Here is an 11,859-nt window from a genome sequence, read left to right on the forward strand (position 1 = left end):
ACAAGGCTTGCCCTAAGGACCCTTTTCCCCTTCCCCACATTGATCAAATCATTGACGCCACCGCAGGACACGACTCACTGTGTTTCCTCGATGCATACTCCGGATACCATCAAATCAAAATGAAGGAATCCGATCAAGCGGAAACATCATTTATCACCCCATACGGGCCATTCTGCTTCAATACCATGCCCTTTGGGCTGAAGAACGCCGACGCCACATATCAACGCATGATCCAAACATGCCTGGAGAAACAGATTGGCAAAATAGTAGAAGCTTATGTTGATGACGTCATCATCAAAACCAGGCACGTGGAAACACTAATAGACGACTTACGTCTTACATTCGACAACCTCAGGGCGTATGACATCAAGCTCAACCCGGAAAAGTGTGTCTTCGGCGTCCCTGCTGGAAAACTGCTGGGCTTCATCGTCCCCAATAGGGGAATCGAAGCAAACCCAGCCAAAATCTGAGCTTTGTCACAATTGGCTAAGCCAACAGACCTTAAACAAATGCAAAAACTTGCAGGTTGCGTGGCAGCTCTAAGCCGCTTTATCTCCAGATTAGGAGAAAAGACACTTCCACTCTATCGCCTTCTACGGCGAACCGACCACTTCGAGTGGACGGACGCGCCAACAGCTGGACTGGAAGAAATAAAAACCCTTCTTGTGAGCAATCCAATCCTGGCCACACCAAATGCCGATGAACCGATGCTATTATACATATCGGCAACACATCAGGTGGTGAGCACCATACTCGTCGTTGAACGAGAACACGACAGGCACCAATTCCTGCTTCAGAAGCCAGTATACTACGTATCTACTGTCCTTACACCATGCAAATCCCGGTACCCTCATTATCAAAAAATAGCATACGCGGTCTTCATAGCATCCCGAAAGCTCCGTCACTACTTCCAGGAGTGTTCGATCATGGTGGCCTCTAAAGTACCACTCAACGACATTATAAACAACCGCGATGCTACGGGCTGAATTGCCAAATGGGCCATTGAGCTCCTGCCATTTGACATTATATATAAACCATGTAGAGCTATCAAATCCCAAGTACTGGCCGACTTTATCGCCGAATGGACAGAGGCCGAACTCCCTAAAGAGTACGGCACATACTCCAATTGGGTTAGGCACTTTGACGACTCCAAAATGCTGGAAGGGTTAGGAGCGGGTGTCACTCTAACATCCCTACCAGAGACATCGTCCAGTACGTTCTCCAAATATTATACACAAACTCCAATAATGGCCTTATTGCATGGTCTCCGGACGGCTATCTCCATGGGCATACAACGCCTAGAAGTGCGCGGGGACTCAAACCTTGGAATATCTCAAATAAATGGAGATTTCCACGCTAAAGATCCAAAGATGGCAGCATATCGTAACGCGGTCATAAAAATGGCGGCCAGTTCGAGGGGCTTGAGTTCCATCATGTGGCTTGAGAAAGTAATCAAGCGGCGGATGTTCTTGCTCGTATTGGCACTAAGCGCGACCCCATCCCACCTAATATCTTCCTGGAAAGGCTCTTCAAGCCATCGGTGGTGTGGTAGGGGGAAAACGGCAATACTAGTCCGGACCAAAACATAACCCCAGATCCCGGAAACAACGACATAACACCGTCGGTGCATCTCATCATGGCAGTCATTTCCCCATGGCCGAACCCTTCCTGGCGTACCTTAATAGGAAGGAGCTTCCTGAGGACCAGAATGAGGCCCGCTGCATTGTCCGGCGCTCAAAGGACTACAAGGTTCATGATGGAGAGCTCTACAAGAAAAGCGCCACCGGAGTCCTTCAATGATGTATTTCCGAGGAAGAGGGGCAGCAGCTCTTGGCTGAAATTCATGCCGGACTCGGCGGCCACCATGTCGCAGCTCGGGCCCTTGTTAGCAAGGCCTTCCGTACAGGGTTTTATTGGCCGACGGCCCGAGCGGATGCACAGGACCTTGTCAAACGTTGTGTCGGATGCCAACTCTTTGCCAATCAAAGCCATATGCCCCCCATTGCCCTACAAACAATCCCCATCACTTGTCCCTTCGCGGTCTGGGGACTCGACATGGTTCGACCACTGAAAGGGAGAGGCCACAAGAAAAAATATCGGCTGGTTATGGTGGACAAATTCACTAAGTGGATAGAGGCTAAACCGGTCAAAACGGCTGAGTCCGGCCCGGTAATAGACTTCATATCCGATGTTGTGCACCGTTTTGGTGTCCCACACAGCATCATCACTAACAACGGCTCCAATTTCACAGTCGATGAGGTAAAAACCTGGTGTACTAATCTGGGCATTAAACTAGATTACGCCTCCGTCTACCACCCACAAACCAACGGTCAAGCCGAACGCGCCAACGGTCTTATTATGAGCGACATCAAGCCCAGAGTAGTGCGGTCTTTGAAAGAATCAGACAAGCACTGGGTTGAGGATCTCAACTCCGTATTCTAGGGGCTGCGGACCATGCCCAACCGTACTACCAGGTACACACCTTTCTTCATGGTGTATGGTGCATAGGCTGTATTGCCTTGCGATATTATTCACGACTCACCTAGAGTGCGTATGTACGAAGAGAGAGAGAGAAGCCGAGCTCGATCGGCAAGACAACCTAGATGCCCTGGAGGAGGAACGCGATGTCGCAAAAGCCCGTTCAGCAGTTTACCAACAGCAGGCTCGAAGATATCATAGCAGAGAAGTACGGGCCAAGACTTACAACGTTAGCAAACTCGTTCTATGCCTCCCGGAGAAGAAAAAGGAAAAACTCAAGCCCAAAAGGGAGGGTCCCTTCATAATTGATGAAGTTCTCACCGGAGGAGCGTACGGTCTTCACGATGCATCAAACAATCGCCTCGAGCCGAACCCCTGGAACGCAGCCAGACTCCGAAGATTCTACGCCTAGTGCTAAAACCCTTGTTCGTCTCCTCCTCCCCTATAGTTTCCATTATTTTCTCTCTCTTTTCCGATTACTTGCTTCTTTCTCGCTTTAAAGCTTTGGTGCGGCTAGACCGCACACCATCGGCACATACATCTTTAACCATGTATGCCACTAGTACCTGGGGGCTTCTCAGACATAAGTTCTTGTCATTCCTTGAGCATCAAGCTCCTCACATATGAGTTTTTCCATATGTACCTTTTCTTTGCCATTATATGCATCGATATGACTTAAGTTTTGGCCAAGCTGGGTTGCCTAGCTCCTGTGCTTATGCCCTACGTCCATGTTAGTTAGGCTAGGGCATAAAGGGAGCACCTCTGCGATTTTTACTGCCGGGTCAACCGGATGTGTACCTCAGATTGGGTGAAGCTGAAAGCTAGCGTTCTTAAGGGAATATTCGGTCGGTGAATTAAAGATGTTTTTTTAAAACTCACTCCATTGTACACCCCCAGAAGTTATACAAACCGTGGTGCTCACACCACAATTCAGACATGCGCATTAAATGCATGCACACCCAGGGAAAGGAACCCTTAACGGAACTATTCTCTCTGGAAGGTGTTTCTTACGATATCAATGTAATATAACACAGCTAGCTGGATACAACTTGTCTTTTCAAGCAACTATGACCCCTACTCCTAGTTTTCTAGGCATACCCCGGCCTATTCAGCTGCGACGGTATTCGGAAAAACTCCGCACCTTCGGGACCGGAGGTTGAAGCAAAAAGGTCTGCAATGACAAATGATATACAATTCAGCTAGATGAGGAAAGTACACAGTCACTTGGACTCAAAAACCTCCTCCTCTACACCTTCCAACAGGCAGTCTAACTTACAATCCTGTTGGGGATATTTGGCGGACACCTCTACTTGGTCATATACTAAACTAACGGGAATTTCTTCCCCATTCGACCCTAGCGGTCCGACACGAGCCATGTGATTAGGATCCAGCTTGGTGTATCGCGTCTTCACCATGGCCCAGGCCTCTCGCGCACCCTCTCGGCATGCTGATATCTTCCACAGCCGAATACGCTGCCGTGCTCCCTTGAACAGCTCTACCAGCTTCTCCATGCTTCCTAGAGGGGGGCCGGATGGCCATAAAGCCTTGGCTACACTCCGCATCGCCTGTCGAGCTTGCTCGTGCAACTGCGACAACCCTTGCAGAAGATCACTCGATGATCCAACACCTCCTCTTCGGGGCGGTTCGTCAAAACACCTGCAATCACAGCTATATCAGCTATAGTTACCTCCAAACATTTATAAAAGAAAAGTGGCCACATACTGAATATGCCACCTCATAGCTTCTTGTTCTCCTTCACAGAGTCAGCTAGCTGAGCTCACACATCTTTCAGTTCTTCGCCCAGTTTGGAGTTCGAGTCCTGGAGTTTCTTTTTCTCTTGAACGACTTCTGTCAATACATGCTTGCCCGCTACTAGTAGCTTTTTGGCTCCGTGTTCTTCGCTTCGAGCGGCGTCCAGCTGCTCTCGTACTGGGTCTAACGGCCGAACACAAAGATTAGCACCCATATTCGCACTATCGGTGTATCATTATGAATTTCCGATAGAAGGAAACTTTACCGGGAGACGCCTTGTATTTCGCCAGTTCGGCATTGGTAGCAAGCAGCTGGTGCTGACACTTTTCCAGCTCCTAAGCTAGTTGGGTGTTCTTCTCCGTAAGCACCTGGTCATACATTGATCCTTAAATCAGTTGTTTCAACTCCTTTAAGTCTCGGGGGCTACTGGAATATGGTTATCATAGTCAGACAAAATAAATTTACCTGCACATCTTTCTGTTAATCCCATATCGAGCAGCTTGAATGTACGCATCGACCAAGTTCAAGGTGTTAAACGACTCTTCTGAAAAGCCAGGGTCTTGTAAAATGGCCCGGCAGCGCCGATGATTCATCGCACTCTCCACTTCCGAGTTGGTGACGGATACATCATCCGAGTACTCGGTCGGAGGACAGTCCGGCTGTGCCTCCGCATCAGCCCCCGTCTTCATGGCAGGATTTGAATCCTGGCTGCAGGAAGTACGGCCGCTCGAACCTCCGAATATGGTCCGGCGCATCTTTCTCCTGACACATGGATAACAGGAAGGTCACAGTTGGACGTGACTGCTTAGGTGCAGGTTGGCGAATTCATACCTCTTCGATGACGGCATGGCCGTATCTTCATTTGCTTTCCTCTTGGAAGGCTCACCCGGAGTGGGGGACACTCTCTTCGGAGGTACCCATGGAGTAGTACGGCGTGCCGAACCCTTCCATTTTTGAGCACAAGACAGTGCGGTGGGTAAGAAGGAAGGAGATATCTCTTTTGAATAAGGGGTGTTCGGATCATTTACGTGTGAAGCTGGAAGAAGACCGGGGTAATCGGCGATGATGGCCACTTCTGTGCCATCATAGCTTGTCGGGTAAATCACCCCCTCTGCAAGCACCACAAATATGTCCGGATCCTCTTCGAACCCGAGATCGAGCTCCCGGTTGTGGTCCTCCGATTGTGGGGCGGGACTATAAAATCTCTCGGTGACCTTTTGCCAGTGTAGTCATAAGCAAACAAGCCATAAGTTTATCAAAGGCAATTCAGAGATGGAAGGTGTAAAAACAGAGGGGTCGGGCCTTACCCAGCTGAGAGGGTTATACATATATTACCCATCCCAAAATGTAATGCGGAGAAATTCCTTTTCCTCCCCTTTGAATAGTTCAGCTAATATCTTAGCCAAAGCGGCAGGGGTATCCAGACCTTTCCGGCCGTAGAGAGAGGTGTCGTCCTCCCCATTGTAGTGCCACATTGGAAGCCCTCTGTATTGGAGCGGCTGAACCCCTCACGCTATGGAAATCGCCATAACCTCGATTATTGTGAGTTCGGACTGAGTGAGCTCTTTTATCCTGCTCATCAGCTGACAAACCTCTGTGCCATCTTCCTCTTCAAGATTCCGGGGACGCCAACTGTGGCGTTTCTGCAGTGGGACGCGTGCAAATTCAGGAAGACCCTTTCGAATCGGGTCGGGAAGCGCAACGCCCTCTATATAAAACCATTCAGAGGCCCATTCATCGGGTGCATTCCTTGGTGTGCCGGATGGATATCCGGTATCGGTGACGCGCCATACTTCGGCTCCGCCCACTTCAAATATTGACCCTTCGTGATTGCACGAGACGAGACAGAACAAGTTCCTCCACAATTCGAAATGAGCCTCGACGCCCAGGAAAAGTTCACATAAAGTGACATAACCCGCAATGTGTAGAATAGAGGCCGGAGTGAAGTTATGCAGCTGGAGGCCATAGTATTCCAGAAGCCCTCGGAGGAACGGATGGATTGGAAATCCAACGCCTCTTAGCAGGTAGGGGACAAAACACACTCGCTCTCCCCCAGACGGATTGGGGAAGTCCTCTGCCTGAGTCCCCTCATTGAAGAAAGCTAGCCCCGATCGAACATGGACTAGATCTTCATGGGGAAGGAATCCCTGCATTTGCAACTTTGTCAATCGGCTATGAGACACGGAACACCTCTCGCACTCGCCTTGCTCTGAGCCGGGACGAGCGGAGGAGCTGGGAGCACTAGCCATGCTGGAATGGTTTCTCCTAAGCAGTCTCTGGGGATTTCTTCTACGTAGCGCTGAATGGATCTGGGATCCAATCCTTTAAGTAGGCGCTCTTCCTCGCATGGATGGGGTGTTATTCGCAAAAATACCCTGACTTTCCACATTCACTCGACACGTGGAGGACAAAGACTATTCAATGTGCAGAAGCAAGGAGGCGACATTGGATCAATGGCCAAATACATTACTTGGAGATCATTGAAGGGGGAACCCGCCTTGCAATGCCGAAGACAATATATGTGCCGAGCACCTCGCTATTGAAGACTGGTTCGGGGGCTACTGAGGGAGTCCTGGACTAAGGGGTCCTCGGGCGTCCGGCCTGTTATCCATGGGCTAGACTGATGGCTGTGAAGACATGAAGGCCGAAGACTGCACCGTGTCCGGATTGGGCTCTACTTGGCGTGGAAGGCAAGCTTGGCGACCGAAGATTCCTTCTTATGTAACTGACTCCATGTAAACCCTAGATCCGCTCAGTGTCTATATAAACCGAAGGGAATAGTCCGGAAAGGACAACACATATACTCATTACCATACCCACATAGGCTAGACTTCTAGGGTTTAGCCATTACGATCTCGTGGTACATCAACTCTTGTAATACTCATATTCATCAAGATCAATCAAGCAGGAAGTAGGGTATTACCTCCGTAGAGAGGGCCCGAACCTGGGTAAACATCGTGTCCCTCGTCTCTTGTTACCATCGATCCTAGATGCACAGTTCAGGACCCCCTACCCGAGATTCGCCAGTTTTGACACCGACAGGGGTCCCCAGACTTGCCTGCCTACAGCCCACAACGTGGCTTTGCTAGCAGGCCTGTACGGTCCATCTTCATCAACAAGGCATTCAAGATCCTTGCGAGGGGCCAAGCCTCGCGAGGCGGACGGCGCAAGACCTCCTCAGGAGCGGCCTTGCCAGGCTGGCTCATGAGGGGAGGAGAGTTCAAGGCCAGGCAAACCTCATCAGGTTCTCGTGACATGAGCCATGATGATCGAGACCAGGCGGGTGCCAGGAAGGTGCCAGCGCGTGCAACGTCCTTGTTTCCTCTTTGGTGCTAAGGGAGCAGGCGCAGGCGCGGAGTACCGAGGCGTCAAGCAAAGGTTTCCATATCAGTGCAACGAGACCAAGACTAGTAGGACGGCAAGATGGAGGTCACCATGGAGCCCAAGGCGACGTCACCACGAGAGCCTTTTGTAGGCGAAGACCACTTTTTTTAGGATAAGTTGTACTAGCTGCCCCCTTCCGAATTGGCCGTTGTTGGCTCCCTTCCCACTCAATATTTGGGGAGAGGACCAGGGCCTCTATAAATAGGACTATCCACCACCCTAGCTAGAGAGAGGATCGAATCCTCACGTGCACAAGTTCGCCAAGCACAAGAACACCTCAACCTCAGGAGGCTGTTCTTCCCTTTATACTGTTCATCCTCAGCCCGAGAGGCAATCCACCACACCACACTGGAGTAGGGTATTACACCACAATAGTGGCCCAAACCAGTATAAATCTTGTGTCCTTTGTGTTGCGAGTTCATCGAGTTAGTTCGTAAGATCTTAGCTAAGTTAGGACGTGGATCGGTAGGGGGGAGATCTTCTCGCGCACCCCAGTGTTCGAACCTTAAGGGTTTTGCCGGAACCCCTGATCCGACAGTCGCACTCCAAAGTGTCTTCGTAGGCGCCAATTTTGAAGGAGACTTGTACTCGAACTTGGATAGTGCCGGAGTCGCTAAGCCATTGAACTTTGTAGGGATGTGGATGCTTCGTCTTGGGCAATTGGAGCTTGGTGCAAAGTTCTTCACTTGCGAGGTTATGACAACTCCCTCCATCGATGATGACCTTGACGAATTTTCCATTGATGTTGGCCTTGGTGTGGAATATGTGGCATCTTTGGTCTTCTTCTTGCTGACGTTGAAAAGTCAAGACCTTGGAGACAATGAGAGTGGGACTTGAATCTTCATCACAAAAGACTTGTTCCGTGTCTTCTTCGTTCACTTGCCGTTGTATGGCCACTTGCTCAAGGGCTTCCATTTCTCCTTCACTCATTAAGTCATAAGTGCCGTCGTCATTGAGGATCATGTCCGCTTGTTCGTGCACTCACAGGACTTGTGGCCTTGGCCTCCGCATGTGAAGCATTAGAAGGAACTCGTATTGACGGTCTCATCGGTTGGGGTAGATGATGATGAAGCTCTCGGCTTGAAGTTGCTCGTTGTAGGAGGATGACTTGGAGTTGACGAAGCTTTATTGGAACTCGACTTATCGACATTGCTTGTAGAAGGCTTGGTAGACGGTGTTGGAGTCGTTGAAGCTTGGGTGTTGGAGAAGCCGTATGACTTGGATGAGAACTTGGCATACTTGTAATCGTCTTGCACTTGACGTTCCGCTTTGGTAGCTTGATGCACTAGCTCTATGAGGTTCGAGTATGGTTGGAAGTCGGCGATCTTCTTGATAGGATGGTTGAGTCCATTCAAGAAACGTGCCATTGTTTGCTCATCATCTTCCGTCACATTGGCTCTTATCATGGAAATCTCCATCTCCTTGTAGCACTCTTCAACGCTCTTGGTTCCTTGCTTGAGTAGTTGAAGTTTCTTGAAGAGGTCGCGGTTGTAGTAGGTTGGTACGAAGCATGCTCTCATGACATCCTTCATTTGCGCCCAAGTAGTGATGGGTGGTTCTCCTCTTTCCTCGCGGCGCTCGATGACTTGTTCCCACCAAATAGGGACATAGTCTTGGAACTCAAGGGATGCCATCACGATCTTATTCTCTTCGTCATAGTTGTGCAAGCGGAAGATTTTGTCGACCTTCAATGCCCATGAAAGATACTCTTCGAGATCATTGCTTCCATTGAACTTGGGCATGGTGAACTTTAGCTTGCCGTAGCGTTTCTCTTCATTGTGTTGGGGTCGGGGATGATGACGCCCATGTTGTTGATGATTGTCAAGCTCGTGTTGCTCTTGGTGAGGAGGGTTGTCAACCTCATGTTGCTCTTGTCGTGGAGGATTTCCATTGTCTTCATGGTGAACCTCATGTTCTTGGCGAGCTTGTGGAGGTACTTGTTGAGCTTGACGTTGCAAGCGAGCTTGATATCTTCATTCGTGAGCTTCTTCGCGAAGTGCTTCCTCATGTTCACGAGCTTGTCGGCCTCGGTTGGCTATGGCTCGACTTGAATCTCGGAGGAAATGTTGTGCCTCAAGTGCTTGAGCTTCATGGAGTTGTTGTTCTTGGCGTTGTGCCTCATCATCTTGTGCATCTTCATGTAGATGCGCTCGCTCTTCCTCTTCATGTTGGCGTTGTCATTGCCGTTCTCGTGCTAGCGCAAAAGCCGCTTGGGTTTGACGTTGCTGGTGCTCTTAAGAGTCAGTGTCGCGTAGAGGATTGAGGCTTGCTTGATGATCGTTGCGCACGGCCCGTCGAAGAGTTTTTGATGTTGGTGTACTTGAGCTGGAGAGTGAAGTCGGAGTGTCGACTTGAGCGGCTCCGTCTTGATGAGGACGAAGTATAAGAAGAGCAGTTGAGGAACAAAGAACGAATCTCGTCCATTCTTGCATCATTCTCTTTCTTGTGATCGTCGAGCTTGTGGTCGAAGTAGTCCCTTATACGTTGCTCGAAGAGTCGCAAGTCGGCGGCGAGGTTGTCAATGCGTTCACTCATTGTTTGTTGCTCTTGATGCAAAGCACGTTGTGCACCAAAGAGGTGGCTCTTGGTGACATAGGAGTTCATGTTGTCGCCGTGCTCGATGAAGAGTGGGTTGGTAGAAGTACTTGGCCTATCCATTATTCCAATAGAAAAATGTGAGTGGTAGAAAGAGAAGAACGTATACCAAATGTACCTTGACCGAAGTTGAAGGTGGATCAATGACCACTCCAATGTGGAACAAGGAAATAATACAATTGGTACCAATTCTTGTCGGTTTCTCACACCTACACAAGTAAAAGCTTATGGTGGAGCTTGGTTAGGATGGTGGCACAAAATTTGATGCAATTGTAAGTGAGCTTCAATAATGTTGGAAAAGATTCGCAAGTTTGCAATGCAACAAGTAGACCAAGCAATATACGGTACACGGAAACACACACGCAAAAAGATAAGTGGGGTCGTGCAACCAAGGATGAGCCAAAATGTGGAATCCACAAAAATGCTCTTGTTGCATAACACTAGAGAGACACTAGTGCGATTGAACAATAGACGAATACGAAGACTTGTGCACAACCTACTTAGCAAAATTGCAACGACTTCTATCCCAAGTATTCTCTATGCAAGGTGTTTCTATGATATGATCCAAGATGATCTAGTATGACAATCTTAATGTTGTATGATGCTATGGTTCTTGCTTAAAAGATCTCTACTCATCTTTCCCTTTTTCTTAAAATATTGTTTAGCTCTTTGTTGTTTGAGCTCTTTTCTCATGCAATGCTTCACGAACCAAGGTAGCAATTGTGTATGCGATGACAACCTTGTGACACAAGAGATGATACCAAGATATGCACCAATGATGTATGTATGCTATGGGAAGTATGATCACTAATGTGCACAAGTCTCGTTGCCAGCAATACTCAAAAGCTAGTCTCGATGGGTAAGCGACGCAAAGGAGTAAGGCTATGATGGCTATCAATGTAATGGCAAGAATGATATGTCCAATACCAAGGTGAGGTTACCGCATCTTGCGTACGGTATGGTGTCAAAATGGTGGCACAAATACCAAGATGTAGTCGAGGTGGTCATTGTTGATGACGCGTCCGTGGCGAAGATGAGCGGCGGTGATGTTGATGTCGAACCATACCTAAATAGCCAAAACACAATAGGACACGGAACCACAACTCAAATTTTCAAAGCAAAATTGGACCAAATTGTCGGAGTTGGGAGTGGTAAGCGACGGTGGTGTATGTGGTATAAGGCAGTGCTATGCGGAAGTGGTGGTGGTATGCGGAACTGTATGTGGGTGCTGGAACAAAATTTGGCGAAATATGGACGGAAAACGGGGTGATGGATGGAGATATTGCTGCCAGGGGACGGATGTCCGGGCTTGATGGCCGGATGTCCGGGCTATCAGACCGGATGTCCGGGCTCTGGATCCGGACAAACTCTGCGTGGAAGGTGGAAAATCCGGGCAAAATTCGGAGGAATTTGTGGATGGAAATTGGGGAAAAGTGGATAGAAGGCTAGATCTACCTACAACACATCAACAAATCCAACAAAACTTCATCACATCAACAAATCACAAAAAAAATTGGGGCTATTTTTGTGGGGAAAATTTTGAAATAGGGACAAAATCAAAAAAAACAAGGCTAGAAACACAATGGGGAGGCTCCGAAATGGTGATCAACGTGGCTCTGATACCAAGATGATGTAGGTTGGAACCCTAGA

This window comes from Triticum aestivum, chromosome 6A (genome assembly GCF_018294505.1).
Source record: "Triticum aestivum cultivar Chinese Spring chromosome 6A, IWGSC CS RefSeq v2.1, whole genome shotgun sequence".
NCBI classification, from domain to species: Eukaryota; Viridiplantae; Streptophyta; class Magnoliopsida; order Poales; family Poaceae; genus Triticum; species Triticum aestivum.